This window comes from Sphaeramia orbicularis, chromosome 10 (genome assembly GCF_902148855.1).
Source record: "Sphaeramia orbicularis chromosome 10, fSphaOr1.1, whole genome shotgun sequence".
NCBI lineage: Eukaryota > Metazoa > Chordata > Actinopteri > Kurtiformes > Apogonidae > Sphaeramia > Sphaeramia orbicularis.
The window spans coordinates 17450312-17476386 of NC_043966.1; the positions used below are offsets into that span (position 1 = coordinate 17450312).

The 26075-nt window shown below is 36.0% G+C and overlaps 1 protein-coding gene across 3 annotated transcripts in view; it reads right to left on the reverse strand.

Moving 5' to 3' along the window:
• Positions 1–26075, reverse strand: part of LOC115427005 (complexin-1-like) — a 98033-nt gene that overhangs the window by 69600 nt on the left and 2358 nt on the right. The window lies entirely within an intron of this gene.

Consider the following 26075-nt stretch of genomic DNA (forward strand, 5'->3'; position numbering starts at 1 on the left):
TTTGGTGGCGATCAGGGGTGGGGGGTGGGGGGGGGGCACTGATCTGCCTTGGCGGAGGTCTGCGCTCTCCAAGTGCTTCTAGTTAAACATGGAAATAATACTTTCCTTACTATAGATTTTTAATCTCAATGACCTTTTTTCTTGGGTAAATAAAGGTTATAATAATAATAATAATAATAATAATAATAATAATAATAATAATACTTCTTTGAGGACTGGTGTTTTTCTTGTACTCTTTCATATACAGTATTAGAACATACAGTGTATTTTTATGTTTTTATTTCATCATGAATTGAGTATTAAGTACATTTTCGATGCAGACAACCCATGCTACATCTCCAGAGGTAAACCAAAGTTGTCATTCCACCTGCTCAACACCTGTGACTCACTGTTTTGTGTGTAAAAGCTGACTAATGTTTGTAACTTTATGCCTGTTTGTGTGCGTCTCTGCAGCAGGACGTGTCTCTTTGCATCAAGACGCTGAAGGCAGCTCAGCAGGCGGCAGCACATCGCTGATGTGCTTTGCCCTCAGCTGGCTCAGCCTTGCCACCGCCAGGGTTTTTGTGTGCATGTATGTGTATGTACATGAGCCAAGTGTGCAGCTGGTGACCCTGGCGGAACCTTCTGGACGCTGCTGGGCTGACTGACCCGCTGTCCTAACTCATTCTTCTATCTGCCCTCCTTCTGTGCAAAGCCAGCCTTGTGTTGTTACTTCCAGCTATGAACTTATCCTGTTCAGTGTTAACTTTTGTATGACTCAGAAAGTTAGATTTCAGTTTTGAAGCATTTTTGTTATACATTTTAATTTGGACTAACTTGTTAAATCGCTAAAAGGCAAAAAGTAACACCAACAAACTAGCAAATTTATTTAGCAGCAGGAACCCCTGTGTTTTATAAGGTAAAATAACAAACTAACTTCTTTAAGACTAAAATAGGTCAGCTTCTAAAGTATGAATCTGTAGGATATGAATTTCCTGCAAAATGTACAAAATAAAAAGAAAGAACTTCCTTAAGACTGGAAATAGGCAACATTTTTTGCATCAGGCAACAATATGTCTAATTAATTATATTACAGAAGATTGGTTTGTTTGCTTTTTGTGTCATTTCCATATAAAAAAGTTGGTGTTATCGCTCCATTCTGTAAATTAGTTAAACCTATAAAGCCTGAACCATTAAATCATTGACAGAAAATCACAGTTCTTTGAAAATGGAGCCTTTATCAGTCCTTCTGAACAACCAAAAAAAAAAAAAAAATTCAAACAATTCAAATATCAATTTCTATGTATGAGTTTCAATTTTGTGTCATATTTGATACATCAAGTGTCAATGCTTAAATATTATTATTTTTGAACAAAAAAAAAAAACATAATATAACACAACACAAATAGGTCTAATAAATTGGTAATTCCTTTTCAAAATTGGCAAAGTTTTACCCCCTTCCTCATTAATGACAGTCTTGTAGTGTCACTGGAAAGGCCTCTGGTGAATGAATTCTTCCCCCTGGTGGACTATCAGTGTATTGCATGTATCAAATTGTATACATCAGGGGTTTTTTGGGGTTTTTTTTGTTTTTTAAATATCACACTGCTCCTGTAGAGGGCTTCAAAAATCATGTATCAAATATAATTCGTTTGGAGTTACAGGGTTAATTAACCCTCAAAGACCTAAACAGCAGCAACTAAAAGCATCTACTGAACTGAAACACTTCAGAAGGACTAGTCCTACTTTTGAATAATTCAGGTAAAATGGAGTTTGTCAGTTTTCAGTGGCATCAGATGCGTCTTTTTCTGCAACACCGATTCAGTATTAGTTTGACAAATGACAGTCTTTAGACACATGTTTTAATGGTCACTTAATAATAACATGAGTCATATTTTCTTCAGTTTTCTCTGTTGTAATATAACAACCGTTGAATTTACTGTAAGCTTTCACTGAAAAATGCAGTGGATAAAATAATAAATAGCAATAAATCACTTCAGAAAGGTTAGATGTACAGAAAAACTAATTTTGAAGTTACCACTGAGGGTTAACAGGTACTTTTAAAAGCAGGGATAGTGGTAGTATATTAGAAAACACACTATATGAACATCTACAGTTGTTTTGTTATTATAAACTGAAACGAGTCCTCTTAAGGGTTAATAATCCACAATATAAACATACTCGAGGTGAATGAATCATGAAAAAGAGCATCATTATTATTTGTCTACAATGATGACTCATGCTGTACCTGCGTGACACAAACCTAGGCTCTTCTTGGGGTGTCCATTAGTGTAGAGTATTCATTCAATTGTACTGAACAGTGCATTGGTTCTTATTAAATATCAAACAGGTTGTTTACTGCCATTTAAGCAAAGTCCTTAAATCTAAAACGAAGAGGAAAAATATACATGACTTGACTTTGCATTACAGCATTTGTGAATTTTTGGAGATCGGAACATTACAATGTTTTTAAAACTTGAGAAAAATGTAAATTATATCTTTGTAGTTGTTATTTTAAAATATCAAATATACTGCTTTTGCTATTTCATCATTTCCAGTATTCCAGTTATTATAAACAGTACTGGGAAATAGGTAGATATAGAGTATTAAATGAAGCTCATTTATTCATTTTCTGAACTGTTTAGTCATCCAGAGTGTGCTGGAGGTATTGGAGCCTATCTCAGCCACCATGAAAAGGCGGGGTACACCCTGGATGTGTCGACAGTTCATCAATGTTATGAAATTAAATGACAAAATTAAATAAATAAAAATGCTCAGATGCAGGAAAGACACAAGGATAAATTTGGCTGTAGCACTGTAAAGAATAGAATGGGTTGCAATGAAGCATCTCTGTCAAGAAATGAATACTACTATGAAAAAAAAATACAACATAGGGTAACCTGGAACACCATATTTAACTCAGATTATTATTATTATTATTATTATTATTATTATTATTTCTTCAAAAATAAATGAGGTACAGATATTATTCAAAGAAAAACTGTTCAGCTGCATATGCTCATGATGGGAAAATTATTTTATTGAATAAACACTGAACTCGCTGTACAAAGCATCACTTCCTTATTTTAATGATGTTACTGTTAGTTTGTTTTGATGTGACACTAAATTGTGTGTCAATTAGGCAGTCCGCTCTGATCTCAGTTGTTTTTTGTTTTTTTTAAATTAATGGTTATTGGTGATAATGAGATGTTCATTTTAGTGACATTATGTTGAATATGAAATTCCTACATCAAAGTTTGAGCATTATTTATTAGTTTCCCTTCTTTTAATTTGCTCCACTTCTTGTTTATATGCTGTTGTGTATTGGTCTAAGCAATGTAAGCATCTGCAAATCTATAACCTGTTGGATTTCACATTAACATTCCTATTATTAGTTAGAAAGTCTTAAAATTGATTACAACCATGTATATTTGAATCTGTTCTGACAGTGTAGAATTATCATAACTTTAACCCAAGATACTTTAAACTACCTCAGTCTAGTAGTAATAGTATAGTCGCACACAACAAAAGTGGAAAATCCGAAAATGGGCAACTGATGGGTATAAACTTGGATCATTAAATAATAACACCACAGAGTGCACTGAGTCAACTGCAAATTAAAGTAAAAAAGAAAAAAAAAAAGAACCAGAGCAGCAGCATTAGAGCAGACTAAATGACACCTTATGCATGTTGGAGCATATACACACTGATCGTACACACACCATGGAGTGGGTGCTCCATAAAATGCTAATGCGTCCTATCCAGTCATCCCTCTCGCTGCTGCGTATAGTTAAGTGTCATGCAGCCTCAGCGTGCACTATTAACCACTTTCTAGGTCAAAGCGTGAATGAGTAATAAGCATCAGTGGCTCTCATGCAACGCACTGTTCCTCAGCTTCCTGATGAAGCAGGTAAACTCCCACAACCCCCCACTGTGATCAGAAAAAACAATTTAGAGACGTAATTAGCACCAAGATGCAGAAGAAATGGTGCGCTTGTGTGTTTTGGTTCAGAGAGGCTCATTTATCTGCACGGATGACTGAGCAGGACCGCCATGTGGGTTTACTATCACTGTGCATGTGTGTGTTTGTTTGTCACGCCGATGGCAGTCTAGAGCTGGGTTATAGACGGTGGAAGTAGTCATAGATAAAGCAAAGTGTATGGAAACAAAACATGAAAGAGCTGCGTTATCTTTTTTTCCAGCTAGTTTTGTGTGAATCAGCTGAATGGACTGCATCTTTTGTCGCACTAGGGATGGGAATCGTTAAATTCTTAACGATTCCGATTCCATTATCGATATTGCTTATCGATCCGATTCCTTATCGATTCTCTTATCGATTCTCATTGGTGAGGTAATAAAATAGTATAAACGGGCATGTTTGCGTTAACTGTCTTTTATATTTCCATCTCTGCACAGAAAACATATACAGTATGTACAAATAATAATAACAGATCATGCCGGGCCGGTTGGGGAAAATGAAAGTGAAACTAAAGACGCTTTACTAATTCCTCTATTGCCACATTTCTACTACGTGGAACCGGTTCCACTTGGCTCTGCTTGTCTCCCGTTGTTGCGCACCTCATTTCCTTTCCCTTCTTACCTTCGGAAACTTGTATTTGAGGAGTTAAAACATTTGTTGCCCACACCGGAACTGGAACCGGCCCGGCGTTCACTCTGCCGCTACATTCACAAGCGCCGCTGACTATCAAATACATGACATTCCTGTAAATGAGTCACATGCTGTGGACAAATGTTCGAGGACACTGGAGGGATTCCACCCTTTTGAAGACATGGAAGCTTTGACAGTGTTCTAAGTAAGTGGACCTGGTGTCGTCTGTTTAGACCGTTTCTGCCTGAACGCCATGTTGGCTACGTTCTGACCAAAACAATGCAGCGTATGTGTGATGTCATCGCACATGCAAATGAAGGCGGAATCGTTAAGCAGAATCATTAAGCAGGCAGGCAAACAATTCCAAGGACTCGAGCAACTGGGAACCGGTTCTCAAAAAGAACCAGTTCTCGATTCCCATCCCTATGTCGCACATACATGAATGTAACATATCATAAACACTAAAATGGCTTTTACCTCAACATATTTCACATTTTTCTTTGAGAGAACAGTGATATTAAAAGATGTGAAAATCAGTACAAGTCTAGTCATGGTTGACTGTAGAAGCATTTTCAGAGTTTTTAAATGGATTGTGGAGGCTTGTGATCACAGTCTGTTACTAATTTTACAATCACATGTAGTCTGACAAATGACAGCAGTTGTTTTTATGTTCAGTTAATGTGGTATTTCATTGATAAAGTCACTTAACTTTTTTTTTAAGCAGGAACATGATCAGTAGATTTAATACAGAAAAATACCAGATTTTAATATATGGTAATATACTTTTATATATTTTAGTAAATGGTAATAAAACATTAAGTTAAATGCAGGGAAAATGTATTTAGAAGTTACAAAAAAAAAAAAAAAAAAAAAAAAAAGTTCTAGATTTTTAAAATGATTTTTAAAAGATTTTTAAAAAGACCCAAGGAGCCACCGGCTTCCAAACACTTCTACTGATGGTAAATGTTTAATAACTATTGATGCACTAATCCTATCAATACATGTAAGTAATTAAGGTAAAATACAGTTTCTCATCTTTAAATCAACATCAGATATGACCCATTTGGATGTTCAGAGGCTCGGTTGTAACATGGAAACACTGTCATCTTCTACAACATTGATTCACCAGTAAAACCCATGGAGTTTGATATAGGACAGTGGATGGACACACTTTGATTATGTTCAGTTAATGATATATTTGTTGCAAAAGTCATATTTTTTCTTCAGTTTTCTCTGTTTCTGATATAATAAGCCTCAAATTTAATCTGAGTTTTTATAAACATCTACATGATATGTAAATTAAATATGGAAACAAACCATATTTTCACTGAAAAAACACGAAATACAAAGGATAATATTATAATAAATGGTAATAAATCACTTAAGAAACGGATAAATAGAGAGAAACATTAACTTTGGAACTGCCACCAAAGTAGTACTGGGTCTTTATGGGTTAAATCAAGCTATTGGAACATTTTGAAAGACTATTGAAATACACCAACTTTATAAAGTACAGGTAACAAACGAGGCTTTATGTGAATTAATAATAATAATAATAATAATAATAATAATAATAATAAAAAAAAGTAACACCCTTAATAACAGTTGAATGTGTGATGTAACCAAGAAATGTTATGTTGATACGTGCAGCTGGAAAAATGGAATAAACCAGGTGTACTATGTGTATACTGAGCTCGTCCTAACTTTAAATTTCAGACCAATACCATGATTTCCATATACTGTATGAAGTGTGACATAGACAGAAGACCAGAATGCCAGATCATAGACGTTTGTGTTGAAGATTTTACATTAGTCATTACTTCCCATCATCATTGCAGCTAAAACTAAAATATGAGGAAGATGGACCAAAAATTCACCCTATCCAACAAATATTTGATACTAGTAGCACTAGATTGATCACACTAAACACGTAAACATTGTTGATCCTTAATCATGTCAATAAAAATGATTAAAAAAAAAAAACAATTGCATGAGTTGCAACAGGAAATTGACTCATCCCTCTGAGACCACATTAAATCTAAAGGATCCCATTGGACTACTGGACCTGAATGATGTGTCATCTAAGACTTTTGTGTGTTTAGTAAAATTTGCCTTTCAGGTGAATCCACTATTGTCTTTCAGAACAATTCCACTCACAATTCCACATTTCTTACATGCAGAAGATGACAAGTTATGATTGACAGTAACTCCAGCCACAGGGGGATTCCCTCAAGAGTCCATCCCCCCACAGGCTGTTGCACGGCAGAACCCCCACAGATTGGAGAACGTCAATCTATTGTCATTATTACATTAAAGCAGCACAAATTGCAATATAGAAATCCATAACACTGCAGCACTGAGTGGATGAAGACAGAAAATGAGCTTGGGGCATTTGAAACAGATTCAGGTCCAATTATAAAATGGGAGTCTATTAATAGTATTATCATTTTATTTTGCTAGTATGAACCACTCATTTATTCATAGTTTCATGTCTGTTTCAGCTATACAGCTTAAAAAAAGACAACAATTTACTGTACTGTCAAATCTCAGGGATTCCACAAGTTACTAGTCCATCTTTTGGATGTAGTGTCAGTAAAGGACGCCTGTAATTTGAGTTTTCACCATAATTCTAACACACGGTGTGGCACAAAGGCCTTCAGGGTGAGATGTACTCCATGATGACAAGTAAATCATCAATACATCAATCATCTTCAGACTGACAGTTGTTAAATTGGTCCCTTCAACAGAGCGAGATGGAGGGCTGAATAAAAGCAGTGAAGGGGGGAGGGGTGTATTTTCCCTCCGATGGGGTTTTTCAAAGTGTTTTTGAAGTCATGTTTTTGCCCCAGGATTTAAAAAAAAAAAAAAAAAACAAAGGAGATAACCTCAAAACTGACTGTTGATCAGTTTTAGAGCCAGATGAGTTCTTACAGGATCTGAATGTTTTGTTTGGCTAATTATAGTTTTTATATGAATTTTAATGTGGTCACAGTCCTGAATTGACCCACATGCACAAAAGAACGACAGCAGAAATGTCAAAAAACAAAACAAAACAAAACAAAACAAAACAGCACACTATCGTAAATATGTAGGTCATCAAAGTCTGCGTTCATGGCTTCATTTATAACTTGATATGTAGCAGAATCCTGTGAGTTTGTGAGCAGATGGTGATGAGGGCAGGGATGAGGAAAATGAGAGCCAAATTTTTAATTATGGCTTTTTGGCTGCCGCTTCTGTACGGAGGTGTATGGATGCAGATTCAGAGACGGGAGTGGTGAGAACATGACATGAATACACAAACAGACTTTACTCAAAGTTTCGTAATGCTCCTCCACAGTGGCCGGTTGGTATTCACTGAGTGACTCAACCAGCGCAGGTGTTGATCAAGAATGACCTAAAAGTCACATGAATCCAAATAAGACTGTTCAGACTGAGGAAAAAAAACAAAAAACAAATGTGCAGCTGAATTATGACGGCATATAGAGGTGAAAGACCACAGTTATGAATGCACATCTGAGATTGAGCCACTTCTAGTGTTATAGTGGGAGAGTATATATAGATACCCTAACCCTTGGAGCATCCTGTTGACCCTGTAAAGCCTGAAAATTCCTGTTGTTTGAAAACAGAGCCTTTTTTGATCCTTCTGAACAACCAAAAAAAAAAAAAAAAAACAATTCAATTATCAATTTCCATGTATGAGTTTCAATTTTGTATCATATTTGATACACTGGGTCTCAATGCTCAAATAGTATTATTCTTGAACAAACAAAAAAATAATAGAACACAAACATGCCTGACAAATTGGTAATTCCTTTTCAAAACTGCCAAAGTTCCGCCTCCTTCCTCAGTAACCCTTTCATGCATACTGGTCACTCCAGTGGACAGTTATTCTCCAGCTGTTCTCTTATATGTTTGTGGGTTTTGTTGTTTTAGTTCCATATCGGCCAACACAGTGGATGCTCATGCATCATCGCATGAACTGCAATTCAGACCGTTACTGTAACTTTGCTGTTCTTGATAAACTTAATCTGCAGTGACATGTTTGGGTGTAATTAATGGTTGTTGTTTTTTTGTTTGTTTTTTTTCATAAAAAGTTTTTGTTTTTTTTTTGCATATTATCTCCATGAAGTGAATAATAAATAGTTGAGTAATATAATATAATAATAAATAGTATTAGAGTATGTTGAAATGTGAGAAAACATATGATTAGCAGGATTAAAAACGTTCTTATTGCATAGTTTTCCATATCACTTTCTGATATTATGTTTTAAATACATGTTTTACTTCAAAAATTAAATGCATGACCTCCAGCTGAGTGGACATTTTTGTAACTCCTTAAAAAACAACAACAAAAAAAAAAAACAAACCTTGATCGCATTGTTTTTTTCATGCTTAAAGAGGAACAAAAACACTCCGGAAATATTGACAAAGGTTCCATAATTCATGCATGAAAGGGTTAATGACAGTCTTGTAGTGTCACTGAAAAGGCCTCTGGTGAGCGAATTCCTCCCCCCTGGTGGATTATCTGTGTATTGCATGTATCTAATTGTAAACATCAGGTTTTTCCAAGAAAAAAAAAAAAATCACACTGATCATGTAGAGGGCTTTAAAGAAAATGATATGTTTGGTGTTATAGGGTTAAAGTCCAGGCCATGGTAATAGTACACTGTTGTCCATAAAGTTGGAGTTAAATGATTTTTCCTCTTCACATGTGATTTATTCTTGATGAAGTGCAACTGAGACTCAGTATGTAATCATTACACCGGGTCAAAGCTGATTATTAAAAGGAATAAAAAGAGGAATATGTCTAAAAACAAAATTATTCCAACAGTAGTGTAATTAAAAGGCAATGGCTACTGAAATATCAGTTTGTCTATTGCCACAGAGCCAATCAAATGATCCAAATTGTGCACTCTGAACGTTGTCTCAGTGGCTGATTTATATGCATCAAAAACCTGGACATGAGGCAAAACAGGTGCCATGTTTCATGTTGTTTGCCTGCTAACTGGTACCCTGGCCTTTTCCTGTAACCGGATAGGCACATGCATGTGCAATGCTTACTGCCACAGTACTGTATCAGCAGCATGACAGGTTACCAGTCTACATGGTATAACAAGGGTGCTGACTGGCTCTGTGGTAATAGACAAATGAGAAAGTAGTCCCACAGTACTGTAATAATAGCCACTTTGAATTAAAAAACACAATAATATAGTAAACATACTGGTTATATTTGTTACTGTGCATAAACTAAAAATCTGTAACCCTTAAAGAACTAGAACTATCTTTGTGGTGACTTTCTGATAAATTTTTCTCGACATTTAACGTTTCCGAAGTGATTATTAATATTATTTTGTGCATTTTTCGGTGAAAATTAGGTATTTCTCTATATTTAACCCATAAAGACCCGAACAACCACCTGCAACCAAAATCATCTACTGGTCTAAACTGTTTAATACCTGTTGATCCACTAATCCTGTCAATCCATGTAAATAATTGGTGTAAAATACAGTTCATCATCTTTTCATGGTCATCAGATATGACCCATTTGGACATTCAGAGGCTCCGTAGTGAACGTTGAAACACAGCCAACTTCTACAACATTGATTCACCTGTAAAACCCATGGAGCTGGATCAATGACAGCACTGGGTTACAAAAAAATGTTTTTTGCAAGTTGTCTAGGTTTTTTCACCTGAATTAGGACCATTTCATCCAAAAATGACATCTGTTTTTCTCAATCAGGTCAGGGTTTTTTTTTGCTAATTTGATTTTGAAAAATTTGATCTTCTCACAAAATTGATTACATTTTTTTTTACTTTATCAGTTGATTTTTTTTTATATAGTTCTCACCCAAAATAGGTTTTAAGAGAAAAAAAAATCATTTTCTAACAGGACTCCTGTTAGGTACAATGGTGTATTCACTGCAGATGTAGCAGAATACGTCAGGCTTATTTTTGCAAGATCTTCTAGTCGAAGCCATTTCATTCACCTGTAATATTAAAAAAAACAATCATAAATTGGCAAAAGTAAAATCTTCAGAACTCGTTTATTGCAAGAAATATGAAAGAATTTTGTATCATATGATGTGAAAATGCCCATAAATTTAAGCAAAAATGTTAAAAAGCCAATATGTAGCATAGTTCAGAAAGTTGACCTGATTGAGCAAAATTAATGTGATTTTTGGATTCAGTACACCAAAATTATCCTAAAAAAGCTCAAAAAACTTAAACAATAAATTTGTTGTTGACCAGTGCAGTGGATGGAGACACTGGGTTTATGTTCAGTTAATTTATTTTTCTCTTTTTCTGATTATATGATCATCAACTTTAATCTGAGCTTTTATGAACATCTACATGATCAATAAATTAAATATGGGAAAATACCTGATTTTCATTGAAAAGACACAAAATACAAGGATAATATTAGAATAAATGGTGATATAACACAAAAGAAAGCTTAAACAGAGAGAAAAAAAATCATTTTTGTTTTGATGTTCGTGAAAGCACAGAATAAATTCCAAGGCTATTTCATCAGAACGCAGAAAACTGAAGCAAAATTGACACTTTCAACTAAATACATCATTAACTTTCTCAATAAACAAGGTTCAAGTATCGAAGGTTCTTTGTTTTGCATGATACATCTTTTATATATATATATATTACATCTAATACAGATTGTAACTAATGGCCGTGAGATAAAGAATGCAGAAGCTACCAGCACAAGGTAATGTATTTAATATCTTCTTACCTGCAGTTGAACCAACAAAAAGCAAGTGTTTCAAATCACAAGAGCCCTAAAGAAGAATGTCATTTTTGGAAGCAGTTTTAGACAATATGGTAAAATAGGGAAGATAACAGTCCAAAAACAGTGCTACCCCTGGGCAGTTCTAAAAAAAGTATGGGCTAATTTTGTCTGAATGTTTCCACCTTTATTCCCACTAATACCTTCATTGTGTTCATTCTGTAGTGGTTGAAACACTTTCTGTATTGTTCCCCGAGGGATGACAGGAAAAGGTGTAAAATGCCCTTTTTATTAAAATAAGAAGTTGACATAAAATTAAAGGATTAAATACTTGGCCGCTGATGTTTCAAAACACAAGAGTCACATTTTAATTAAGTAGATGTTCTCCTTTTGAATTAATGCTCCATAAAAGTGGTATATTTCTTATGATAAATATCCAAAGTTCTAGGCAGAGATTAGAGGTGTAATCGTTTTCCTCGTTAGATAATGAACTTTGTCTCATACTCAAGGTTTTAACTTAAATCTCCATGATATGAAGCTTTCAGCCATTTTACCATTGACTTACTATGTATCATAAAATGTGATACGTGAACTTTAAAGATCCAGTAAGCAGATGTCAGCAGATTATTCGTCATTTGGAGTTCCGACTCTTAAAATAAGGGTCTGACGTTAAAACAGTGAATTTATCCAAAAGTGTGGAAGAAATTAAAGGAGCGATATTTTGCTTTTTTAAAATGGAATTATGCATTTTAAAGCATTTAAACTGTAAATGCTATGCTTGGGTCTGAATTCTTCATTAATTCAACTCCACAGGTCCATCTTCAACCCTATTTCTGAGTAATGACACCAGAGAGGTCGTTCTGAGCGCTGGCCCTTTAAATGCAAATGAGCCACATCAGGCCCCACCCCCTCCAGGTTGTTGAGTGTCCCATTCAGCCACTTGTGTTCATTAATACCACCAACAACTGAACATTTTAGGCAATCGGCTCAAAGTTTGGACATATTTTCAGTATGGACTACAACCACTGCAGCTGATAAACAATTATGTTGTACTCTGAGAAACGTTTGTCGGAAGTCTTGACCTTTTTTGCCAAAATTAATATAAAGATACCTTTGCAGCACCTGGAGGGTTCAAATTCAAAATTATTGAAGTATTAGGGTCCAAATACACAAATTAATGAATCAAAGACTAATAAAAGTGGGTTTAGTAAAATATGACCCCTTTAACCTCCTAAGACCCAGCTACAGGTTTTCTGTTCACATCTATGGACAAGAGTTTCACAACTTTATACAAAAAAAGAAAAAAGAAAAAAAAGAAAAAGAAAAGAAAACTGTCCACCACAAAGGACAATCCACAAAAAATTTAAAAACTGCATCTGAAAAAACTGTTGCATCATGATGTTTCCAATATAGGCACTTATTTAATAATAAAAAAAACAAAAAAAGCTTGTACTTCACTGATATTTCCTGGGTCTTAGGAGGTTATGGTATAAACTTCAGATGCTACCCAAATGTACGCTGTCCAGCCAAAAAAATACAAGGTCCACATGAAATATTTCATTGGATCACATTTATCTTTCACCACAGGACACATTCACCATGGTATCCTTTATTCTGCACAGTGCTTATATACACAGACACATTTTTCACACCATAGTTGCATTGATTTTTCAACAACATCAATTGATGATGGGAGAGTCAAAATGCTGAATCAAGCTTTCTCCGCTTTTTCAAAAGATTCTCAATGGAATTCAAGTCTGAAAAATGATGAAAATGATGCTTGAAGCCCCCTTAACTGCTCTTTAACAAGCTCGATCAGCCTGATGAATCCTGGCATTAGCAAATCTTTATGTTTCCTCGCAAGTTGATGGTGGTTTAAATGAAATGAGAAGCTACTCAGTGCATAACTCATTTTAGCTAAAGCACATTAATCATTGCAGTAATGATCCAATAGAAGAATCTTACCTATGTGTTTATATCCTTTCTAATCTTTTGTGACCAGTACACAATATATTAACCACTTGTTATAATCACTAGACAAAACAATGGACATGCATGAATGGAGATGTGACTTCATAGAGTTTGTTTACTTGTTCTTTTGTTGGAAGCTCCAAGAATAAATCCGGATTCTTTTAGGTCTCATTTCTATAAATTTATTTTTGAATTGATCTGACCACAAACAAAATATAACTCAGCGCTGAGGATCCACACACTAAGCAGGAAAATGGATCCAGACATTCCAACGCACATCACTTGTATCATCCTTGTAAACTGATCTTCAGACTATGGGCTGACCCCTCGTGTTAGGTGGGTTGGGTCACAAAAAATGGACTGGTGTCATCTGGCTCTAAAGTCAAGCAGATGTGATACCTCAACCCTATACTGACAGTGTGTACATCTTATCTCAGTGATTCCCAACCTTTTTTGGCTCGTGACCTTAGTTTAACGTCACAAATTTCTGGCGACCCCAGACATTCAAAACAGAGACTTTTTTTGCTAAAATTAATTTGTTTTTGATCATGTAATAGTTTGCTATTCTATGTTCCAAATAAACGTTAATTTTAGATGACATTTAGTCTATATAATGTATATTATTATGGACGGAGGCAGAAAAGCCAGGTGTAGATTACTGCACAAAGTGAGAATTTGATTTTCCTTGGTCAGGATATGTACAGTCAGTCCAGCTTGGATTTACAAGGCTGACAATACTGAACAAACAAGAACTCAAACTATGAATTATGAAAGAGCTGCAGCATCTGAAACCGACCACAATGAACATTTGACACAAACAGAACCACAGTGCTTCAGTTTCAGCTCATAGTTTGTCATGCCTTTTATGCATTGTGGTTGTCTCTCTCAACTCACCACATATTTTTTATTAGTAAGTTTTTATTTCATTTTTATCAATTACTAGAAATTTCAGGTGACCCCATTTGAATTCCAGGCGACCCCACATGGGGTCCCGATCCCAAGGTTGAAAAACACTGTCTTATCTGCTGTAGTTTACGATCCTATGTGGGCATGTGTATATAAAAGTGTGCCTAAGGTAAAACCTAAGTCCTGCGTTCATGAATCTGTCAGTTTAGTATGTTGACCAAGATGTGACCCATACTACCCTAAGAACTTCACCACTCACTAGTGAAATGAAGGAATCCTAACTACCATTGACTCATATGTGATTCAACTTAAGTCTTCAACTATCTAAATTAAAATCATATTTCAATTTCCAAACTCTGTTGTCTATGATATATTTGTATGGATACACATTAACCACAGGTTAGGAGCCTCTGTTTCAGTGACTGAAAAGAGGTTGAGCTGCCCAAGTATGCAGGAAAATTTTTTTGTTTTGTCAAACATCAGTATTAGTATTAATATGTACAGTATAAGGCCTAAAACTAAACTGTGTCACTTTCAAAATAAAGACAAGTTTTGAAAAGTTAATTGGTGAAAATATTAGAACAGCAGCAAAACTGGTGTTACTGCACAACACAACGAATAACGGACACAGAAATATAGGCAATATGTCATAATTAAAAGAAAAAGTGATGATATAATATCCTGTATATTGTATGAGGCAATTCCCAGGGCTCTGGTTGCATGGTCACACAGGAGATAAAACATAATTATCCTAAAGGATTAATTAGGATTAGCTGAGGAGCCCTGGAGGATATATATATATATATATATATATATATATATATATATATATATATAAAGATATAGAACTCCTGAGTGACCTTACAAACTCCCCTCCTGTGTGGGCTGTTTGTTTTCTTTGTCAAAGATGAAGAAATGATATTTGTAATTTGGTGGCTACCCCTTTTATATGTTTTAACGGTCAGCAGGGATGGGTATCACTTCAACAAACCTACAGCTGTAATTTAATGACTTTTACATCTGTTTTTTTTATCTTCCATGCCAATTTTGTTGTGTCATCCCTCTGTTAATATGGACTATGTCTTTGTTAGCTGTAGGCAGAGAATTGATGCATAAAGTAATCACTCTTGTCAAATATTAAGCTTTGATTTATACAATAGAAACACGGCCTCATGAAGATGAATTGTGCTTTTAAGCAGTCACAGTCCCATCAGCGTGAATCTGAAAGCGGGACTCGTACTGTGATAGTAAAACACGCTATTAATGCCCCTCAGCCTTGTAAGCAGATGATGGAATTGTTTTTGTTGTTTCTATTACAAACACCCTCACAATTTTTCTCCAAATCCATGTCATTTTTATCGTCGTCACATGTGGCATGCCTCACAAGACTTAACCATTTTACCACCAGCTTTGCAGTTTGCATAACATGTAATTTCAATATGACACACGCTTCCTGCTGGATTTCATATAAAACCTTTCCTGCGTGAAAAATTCAAATGAGTTTCTTCACACTTAACTGCCTTTCAGCTGACATGGCATATAAGAATAATGTTTTATGGTGAGCATCAACTCGTTTTAACCTATTTCAGAGAAATGAGCCAAGAAAGGCGAGGCAGTGTAATCCTGAGAATCTGATGTGCAGTAATAGTATCTGCCCTATTTAGACACCTCCGCTGAACAGCACAGTGGCTGTTATCATTCTTTGTGCAGAGTTACACGATGGAAGTAACAGCTAAACTGAACTGAAGTGATGACTTTATAACCTAAATGACTGGTTCATTTTCATAATTCAGAGGTTTAAAGGGGTCATATTTTGCTAAACCCACTTTTAATAGTCTTTGGTTCATTTATTTGTGTATTTGGACCCTAATAGTTCATAAAGTTTGAATATGAACCCTCCAGGTGCTGCAAAGCTATCTTTATATTCATTCCGGCAAAAATCAAGTGGACTTCTACAACTGATTTCAATTCCTGCTTAATTTGTTACATCTACAACTAGTTTCATCATCACATTTGCACATATAAGGTCAAGACTTCTGCTGAACATTTCTCATTTTTCAAGTGTGCCACGTTATGTTGTAACATGTGAGGATGGCCACATACACAGAGTTTTATGTTCATTTGTTAGTTATATGTCCAGTTATTGATTAAATTGACTCAATGAAACTAACCCATAAAGACCCGAACAACCACCCGCAACCAAAATCATCTACTGGTCTAAACTGTTTAATACCTGTTGTTCCACTAATCCTATCAATACATGTAAATAATTGGTGTAAAATACAGTTCATCATCTTTTCATGGTCATCAGATATGACCCATTTGGATGTTCAGAGGCTCCGCAGTGAACAAGGAAACACTGTCATCTTCTACAACATTGATTCATCAGTAAAACCATGGAGTTGGATCAATGACAGTGGATGGAGACACTGGGTTTATGATCAGTTAATGACATACTTTGATGAAAATGTCAATTTTTCTTCAGTTTTCTCTGTTTTTGATGTAATAACCCTCAACTTCACGCTGAGCTTTTATGAACATCTACATGATTAGTAAATTAAATGTAGGGAAAAACCTGACTTTGACTAAAAAACACAAAATACAGAAGATGACATTACAATAAATGGTGGTAGTGGAAGTGATGACTTTATAACCTACATGACGTTCATTTTCATGATTCGGAGGTTTAAAGGGCTCATATTTTGCTAAACTCACTTTTATTAGTCTTTGGTTCATTTATTTGTGTATTTGGACCCTAACAGTTCATAAAGTTTGAATATGAACCCTCCAGGTGCTGCAAAGCTATCTTTATATTCATTTGGGCAAAAATCGAGTGGATTTCTACAACGTGTTTCAATTCATGCTTAATTTGTAACGTCTAGAACTAGCTACATCACAACATTTGCACATTTAAGGTCAAGACTTCTGATGAACATTTCTCCGAGTACGACATAATTGTTCATCAGCAGCAGCGGTTGTAGTAAAAACTAAAAATATGTGCAAACTTGGAGCCAATTACCTAAACTGTTCAGTTGTTGGTTGTATTAACAGACACCTGTGGTTGAACAGGACAGAGCAGCACAGTCAACAACCTGGAGGGGGTGGGGCCTGAAGTGGCTCATTTGGATTTAAAGGACCAGTGCTCAAAAGGACCTTTCTGGTGTCATTACTCAGAAATAGGGTTGAAGATGGACCTGTGGAGTTGAATTAATGAAGTATTCAGACCTGTTGGGAATCTACTTACAAATCTGACTCAAATTCTCTATCCCCCACGTTCGTTACATCGGTTATTACCTTGACCATAAAACAGACTTGAAACAGGATTTAAGAATAACAATGAATCAATCATTTAATGAACATTAACCAAACTTGTACAGATCTGTAGTCTCCCAAGGTTGCAGTGAATCAGATTCCCTAGCCAACAGTCATGAAGTCACCAAGTACAGGCCCTATCGCTCTGACCCCCAACTTCACGAGCCCAGAGTTCACTTTTTCCTACTTCTTTATACCCTTACTTGGGGTTTTGCCTTCCTGCTCTTAACTTCAGCCAATCCCTTCACACATCACTCCCACCACAGTGGTCCGAGCCCCACAGACATTACCATCTTCTCTTTATGGCTAATAATACAATAAAACAATAAACACTCCACACTCCTAAAAACTAAGCTAACCCACCTGTGACCCTCTGTCTGTATTTTTCCATTCTACCCCTTGAAGCCTGTAACTTTCTAATGTCAGTAAGTCACACAACTTAGACCAAATCAGCAAAATACAGAAATCATAGCTATAAGACATTGCATTCTAATTAAATAATGCTTAGAATTATACAGTTGAAGAACCTAACAGACCCACGCATATCATTTACAGTTTATGTAGACCACAGGGAAATATTTAAAAATGCATAATTCCATTTAAGAAAGTAAAATATCACTCCTTTAAACCTGACATTGCTGTGGTATTTCTCTCCATGTAAAAGTCTCACTTCTGCTGCTTTGGTTTTACCACCAACAGAAACTCACTGCACATCAAAATAAAGGTTGTCAGGTCTGATTTTTCTAAAGAGAACAAGTAAATTATCCAGTTAGTGTGCGCCACCAGAGTTGTAACAAGGCGAGTATTAATTAAAATGTTTATAACAGCGGGCCCTTGTGTTGTTTATTCTCGTGCACATATTTAATAAAGTCAACATTATACAGACAGATGACAAATTAAAAGGAAACATGTTTTCTGTTCTACCTCATGCCTCCCAGATGAAATAAATAGTCTGTTAACTACAGAGATGAACACCACCCTTACAAACCCTCATGCTGAGTTTTAATGATGAAGATGGTGAGCCAAAATCTCCCACAGGTGTTCCTTTATGTTGAGACCTGTTAACTGAAGCCCATATAATCCACTGCATCTTTATACTCATCAAATCATCCAGTAAGTCTTCATGTGCTATGAGTGCAACGTCAACCTGGAAGAGACTCCTACCACAAGGTTTTTCATTGAATTTATCACCCACCTGTGCTTGTCTGCTGATGACTTTTACTGCTTTTTCAATGATTTACAGTTGGTGGCAGTAATGTGCAAAGAACTGGGGAAAGCAATGATTCAGCAAAGGTAAGAGGAATGAAAGTAAATATATGGGTGCTTCTATGAAACTGGTAAAAACAGGACATGGGGCTAAAAATTCAAACCAGATGTAGACAAATGTTATGAAGCAAGTTTGGAAGCACTTACTCTTTTATAAATAAATGTTTACTGAGATAAAAGAGAAAGTATTTTTCAGATAAAATATTTTTAGATTTTTTAAAAGATTTTTAAAATAAAAATCTGCATGTAACGTGGTAAAAAGGACACGAAAATTAGACGCTACTATTTTTTTTGAATATCTTTTTATTCTCTCACAGGTACATTTTGGGAATTGGAGTAAGTATGCAAGGCAGAGTGTTTCACAAAAATAACCACTGTTGCAAAATCACTCTCGATTTATGTGTGTTTAAATGGGCAGGTTCTGCACGTAACATGAGTGGACACGATGGGTTACACACGAAACCTGGAATGAGACTGCAGATTCATGAAAAACCTGCATGTCTGGATAAGAAAAACCATTAGGATCATCAAATTTAACACAGTGTCTTTATTTATAGTGATATATAAGACCATTTACAGCCATGTTTTCCAGATCAAATGCACTGATACCTAGGCAGCTTTTCCTGACCCAATTTTGGTCCTATTTTTGGCCCCAATATTTTATTAAAAATTCATTGATTTTGGGATGGCTCAGAGCAAGAGTATAATTTTTTTTGCATTTGTCTGAGGTCATCATTAGGTACATCTTGGGAGGAAATATGTCTAAATTTCTCTTTTATTACTGGGTCTAAAAAGCTGGAAAAATGAACCCAGTTTCATAGAAGCAGCCATATTTAACCCTTTCATGCACGAATTATGAGAACCTTAGTCAAGATTTTTTTCTTCAGTGTTTAGCCATGAAAAAAACAATGCGATGGAGTTTTTTTTTTCTATGGAGTCACAAAAATATCCATGCATTTAATTTTTGAAGTAAAGAAACGTGTTTAAAACCCAATATCAGAAAGTGATATGAAAACAATGAAATAAAAACATTTTTAATGCTGCTAATCTGATGTCTTCTCACATTTTAACATATTCTAATGCTAGTAATTACTCACTTCATGGAGATAATATGCAAAAAAAAAAAAAACCTTCTTGTCTAACAAATAACAATTGATGTACACTCAAACATGTTACTGCAGATCAGGTTTATCAAGAACAGCAAAGTTATAGTAATGATCTGAATTACAGTGTATGGGATGGTGCATAAGCGTCCACTGTTTTGGCTGATATGGAACTAAAACAACAAAACACATTAATACACAAGAGAACAGCTGGAGAAGAACTGTCCACTGGAGTGGACAGTGCATGAAAGGGTTAAACAACTTAGGTTGAAATTAATCGAAAAAGCTCCAAAGGCTGAAAAAGGTTTATGAAGAAATACATCTGTTCAGTACAAATGTTAAGCTGCAGGTGTTTTAATGAGGAACAGCAATGATAAAAATCCCTGCAGTTTCAGGTGGAGGGCCTTAAAGCATTTAGAAGAAAGAGTGACAGCCTTTGGGCTTTTTAATCGACCCTCAGATGGCCGTCTCAGACTCACTGTTTATATGTTTCTATGTTATATTCTCTCCCTGTATATGTATATACACTTTATGCATCCAGAACAAATACTATGCGCTATATCCAGTGTTATTTTCTGTTGACACGGAGGAGTTTGTCTTCTTAGAGAATGTTTGTGTGTTTGTTCAGTGGATGTGTGCAAAGGGCTTGACTGCAGGCTGCTCAGTCTGTGCTGTACTCTTCCCCCCCAGTGTCCCCCTGCTGTGGTTTTCAGTCAAGTGGGAGGTCTGTCACATCCCACTGATTACAACTGTGTGTGTGCATGCCACATTTTGTTTATCGGGTTTGACTTTCTTCCTTTTTTTTTTTTTTTTTTTACCCTGTTCGTGCAGCTGACTTTATGTGTTTGTGTATTTCTTGCCAGATTTTTGTGTGTGAAAATCATCATCTCTCTTTTTCTTCTTACTTGGGCACCCACAAAAATAAATAAATAAATAAAAAAAAATACACAAACACACAAACTGATGTACACACTGACACTTTATCTTCTAATGCCAGCTAAAACTGACTACTAAGGTTTGCCCCAGTCTGTCTTGTCTGTTTGTCACACACTTTGCTGCTTCCTCACTTTCTCTCCTTTTCCCTCTCGTAACACACAAACAAATACTGAAACACACACACTTCCCAGTTTCCCTGGTGGCTGACTGATTGAGGTTTCCCTGCCTCGCCCTTTAGATTTACTGTAATCGTTGAAGGAAGGAGGGAGTGGAAAAAAAGAGGGCAGGGGAAATTGAAGGATGCTAAAACAAAGGCAGGCAGACTGAGGGGATGGATGGAGGGAATGAAAAGGAGGAAAGTAGATGAGAAAGGGGAGGGATGATGTGATGCAGGGGGAGGAGTGAAAGAGCAAACAGTGGATGAGGCAGGTCAGAAGTGAAAAGATGTAAAGCAGAGAAAAAGAGTTATGAGTTGTGGAAAGAATGAATAGCGGATGAAAGAATAAATAAAAGGGATGGGGGTGGAGGAGCAGAGGAGTAGAGGAGAAACTCAAAGGCTGCCGAGGACAGAAAACATCTCCCATTAAACGGAGATTACAGCTTCTGCCGGTCCAAAGTGCAGCGCCACTTTACAACCTCTGCTGTCGGCGGCTGATGATATAACACCCAGTTTTAACGATCAATTTGTCACTTTTCATCTCCTCCTACACCTCATTCTCCTCCTCCTCTTACTCGGAGGACAGGGCAGAGTTGGCCCAAGAAGAGGAGGAGAAAAGAAGAGGAGGAGGAGGTGGTATAGGGGGAGGGAATTGCAGTTTCACAGGGAGATAGAGGTGGGAAAGTTGTATTTACGAACACTTTTGATGATGTCATCTGCGATAAATCCAGGCCTCTACCTTCCTGTTTTTGCAGTAAGAGCACACACACACATACGTAAAACTGTATGTTATGAAAAACAGGCAGCAGACATCCAGGCACCAGATGGACAAAATTCAATACATGACTTTCAGTGGTCACGACCCAATCACAGCCCTGAACTGACCAATAGCCTCTCAGAACACAGCTAAAAGGGCGGAGGTTGAAATCTTTAACCAAATACAAAGATTCCAGGTAAAAAAAAGGGGCATCATTTGTGGAATAAAATGTCCTGCAGCTCTACAATCTGGCACCAACTTGTGTTGCAAAACCAAAAAGCCAAGTTCCACAATTGTATGATTTTGGCTTTATTTTTACCTGCTTTGTGCTTGAAACCATTATCAACTATTATAATGACAATATAACCAAATTAGCAGCACAGATCAAGACAGATTAGTCTATTCAAAACAGCCGAGAAGCATGTTCACACATTGGTTATTTCAGTACAGTCCTGCCCACAGAATAGAAGTGCACTGAGGAAGGGCCTCAGATTGGATGCTTGATTATCTCTGCAGCTTGACATGAGGTTCTACTGACATTATGAATAGCATTTATTTCTCCATCTCACACTAATTTACATTTCTGTCTACATTTAATGGCTTCTTTCCCCTTTACTGGTAGCTGTATTCCATATGACACTGCTGTCTACTGCGCCATTGGAAATCTATTTTGACAAAAACACTGTCTTTGACAGAAATGGGGCAAACCACTCTATTCAAGACAATAGGGTTAATTTGTAGGGGCTGGGATTAGGAGTAGGAATTATTGGTTTCTACAACCTACACTTCAAGTCCAACAATAGAGCGTCTTAATCAGAATACAGCTCTGGAAAAAAATTAAGAGACCACTGCAATTACCTCTGAAATCAGCATGTCTGCATGTATGACAGCTTTTCCATTCCTGTGTCTGTTGAATTCCAACACAAGCACACCTTATTCTACTGAATAAACACCTGATACATGTCTTATTTAAGAAGGAGAAGTATAAAAAAACACTACTGTGGTCATCACTAGTCACTTTTCCATTGGACATATGCGCAAAACTTTACAGATATTTACTAAATGTCAAAAAAAACAGAAGTGCGTAATGTTGGTTTTTCCATTAAATCAAAAATGTGATGATTTGTTTATTTATTATTGTGAGATGACACGAGAAGTCATTCCATAAACCGGGTGACAAATGTAAATATTGTGTCGATTTACAGATATATTCATTATTATTATTATAATTATTATAATTATTATTATTAAAATAAAATAATAATAATAATAATAATAATAATAATTACCCCTCTATGCCATACTAAATTAAAAAATGATTCGGTTTCCTGGTGTGTCCACACATACCGCACCATGTTTCTTTTAAAACTTCTTCTTCGCTTGTTATAACATCTGTCAACATCCGGGTTTTTTATTCACATGACTCTAGTTGCAGAAAAAAGGTATATCCATTGCAGTTCTATGTGTTCGTGCTCTGCAAATACATGCTCTAAATAACAATATTTTAATTTGGAATTTGGGAGAAATGTTGTCGGTAGTTTAGAGAATAAAACAAAAATGCCCTTTTTACTCAAACACATACCTCTAAATGGTCAAATCAGAGAAAGTGATCATTTTGTAGTAGTCTCTTTTTTCCAGAGCTGTATGTTTTTGGATTCATATTAGCGCAGCATTAATGCACATGGTGTTTTACTTACTGTAGATATTTGAGATTGAGCTCAGTCTAATTCTTTAATACACTCTTGGGTAGTTTATTTTAATACATCATATTATGTGAGATCATTTGTTTATAGTGTCATTGTCCATGGATCTAAAAAGTCAACCGTAATTGATGAGATCTAGCATCTTCGTAATCTAATGTTAAATTAAGATGTGCGTATTTAAAGCAACAAACAGAAATGTGACTCATACTTTAAACAAAAATATTTCTATTTGGAATTTGGAAGAAATGTTGCCAGTAGTTAAGAGAATAAAACAAAAATGTTCATTTTACTCAAACACATACCTATAAATGGTAAAATCAGAGAAAGAGATCATTTTGCAGTGGTCTCTGTATATATAGTGCCATTGATTGTTCTACATTTTATTGATCAAGTGGCAAAGAGTCATTGTTTAATTCCAAAAAAATCTTCACTGTATGGAAGTTTTAAAAAATGATGTATTGTTGAGACAATTACCTCAACCCACTGTCCTATATTACTGTAACCAACATTGTTTTGTCTACAGACACAGAAAACCATGTTTCAGAGGTCCTGAACATTGTACTTGTGATAACATTTTAAGCAAACTGGATTAACTGTCTCACTGTTTTAAACTTCTCAAACATTTTCTGATCAGATAAAGTACATCTTGTTTGGAGCTTAAATTCTGCTCTACTGCCCTCTGTGGGTTATGATATCAGTATGTAATGACCACACCCTGCTGCTCTGGACGGAGTGGAAAAAAAATATGCTGTGCAACATACAGTTAATCTTTACAATACATGTGATTGTTGGTTATGAGGTAAAAATATACAAAAACATTCAGTATTTCTATAGATGGGCTTGGCTGTCTCTCTCTGCACTCCACCTTCTGTTGGTTTTTGACGTGAGAAACTCCAAAAGTTCAGATCTATGGCTTGAATATAAAAATCGTGTAGGGTCATGGGTGACTAGCTTTTCTGGTGCTAAGGGAGATGACCTTAGTCTTGTGTAAGACAGATAAACTCAAAATCAGAGGCTGCATTGGAGCAGATGGAGTGTGAGTTTCTCCTCTGAGTGCACACAGGCACAGAAAGTGTGAGATAATAGCCTACAGCTAATCCACTGCACACTAAAAACTCATTATTCCTCAGAAAAAAAAAAAGTTGTTCCCCAAGACAGAAAGAAATCCTCTGCTTAAGGTGAAGACCTTGGCACAAACTGCCTGGTTTTCCTCATGTGTGAAATTCCTTTTATGCACAGTTCAGCGGATTTGACTCATTGCTTTATTGACAGGGAGCTTTGTACGAGCCCGGTGGTGGGCACCTGCTGCTCCCCAGGACATCCAATAACAGCCTGCACCAGTAACAAACTGCACACATCAAACAACGGTGAAGACACACACCTCCAGTACAAAACACAAGCAGAAACAAAACACACATGGCTTGTGCTTCTTATCTGTAATAAAGTGGGTTTGCTGACCATTTGCCGACTTGCATCACAGACTTTACAAGTTGGGTTTTTCTTAGATGTTTTCCTCTACTCAAAACTGTGTTGGTGTCAACATAAATTTACATTTGAAACATTTTCTGAAAAGGCTCCGTAAAGAAAATTTAAGTCTGTTTTGGAGTATGTTTTGTGCTGGGAGTGCATTGTTTACTGATGGCACACTGCAGAAAAGGACCATCTAAAAACAAGATAAAAACACTAAATCTGAGGGACAAGGTACACAAAACAAGTGAAATATCTGTCCACGCAGAAAGAGAATTTCACTTGACAAGATATCTTGAATTAAGATGGTTAGATCTAGATACAAGTGGTGCCAGGCACAACAAACCCCACCCCCCACACATATTTTGCGCATTATAAATAAATGAGAAGATTTTAAAAATTCATAAAAAATTTGAACTTTGACCTACTGTTCCCAAAATGCAATGAGATCTATTCATTCATGGGTCACTGCTAATCTATAAAGTCAATTTGGTATGAATTCAACCAATAGTTTTGCTGCTACAGACATGTGAAATTTCACCCATTATAAGTAAATGGGGGAAAAAACAAACAAACAAACAAAAAATTAAAAAAAATTTAACTTTGACTTATTCTCCCCAAAATGTAATGACATATACTCTGGGTCACTGACAATCTATAAACCAAATTTGGTATGAATTCAACAGTTTTGCTGCTAGAGTGTTAACAAACAAACAAACCGAACCAAAAACAATACCCCTTGCTTCTCCTTTGGGGGCGGGGTAATCTACAGATGTATGAACACTTAAAATAAGAAATTTACTCTTAAAACAAGAGGAATTATCCAACACTTCTAAATCTAATTCTCTTTTTTTAATCTTGGTAAGACCCAAATAATTCGCAGTGCAGCTCAGCTAATGAATGTCTTGGTTGTTTACATTCATGTTAGCAGCCATTATATCTGTGTCTATGGAGAGGTGTCAGGTTAGCAGCATCCTGATCATATGTTGATGGCCTTGACAGCATGTACAGAACAAATGGTCAAAACATAGAGCTATGTAGGTTACAAACATTCAATGAAGCAATAACTCTTCCCATATTTTTTCCACACCAACCTTATTCCATATATAACAGCATTATTTCACCGGAACCTGCACCTGGACCTGGTTTGATGTGAAATTGTGTGTTTTT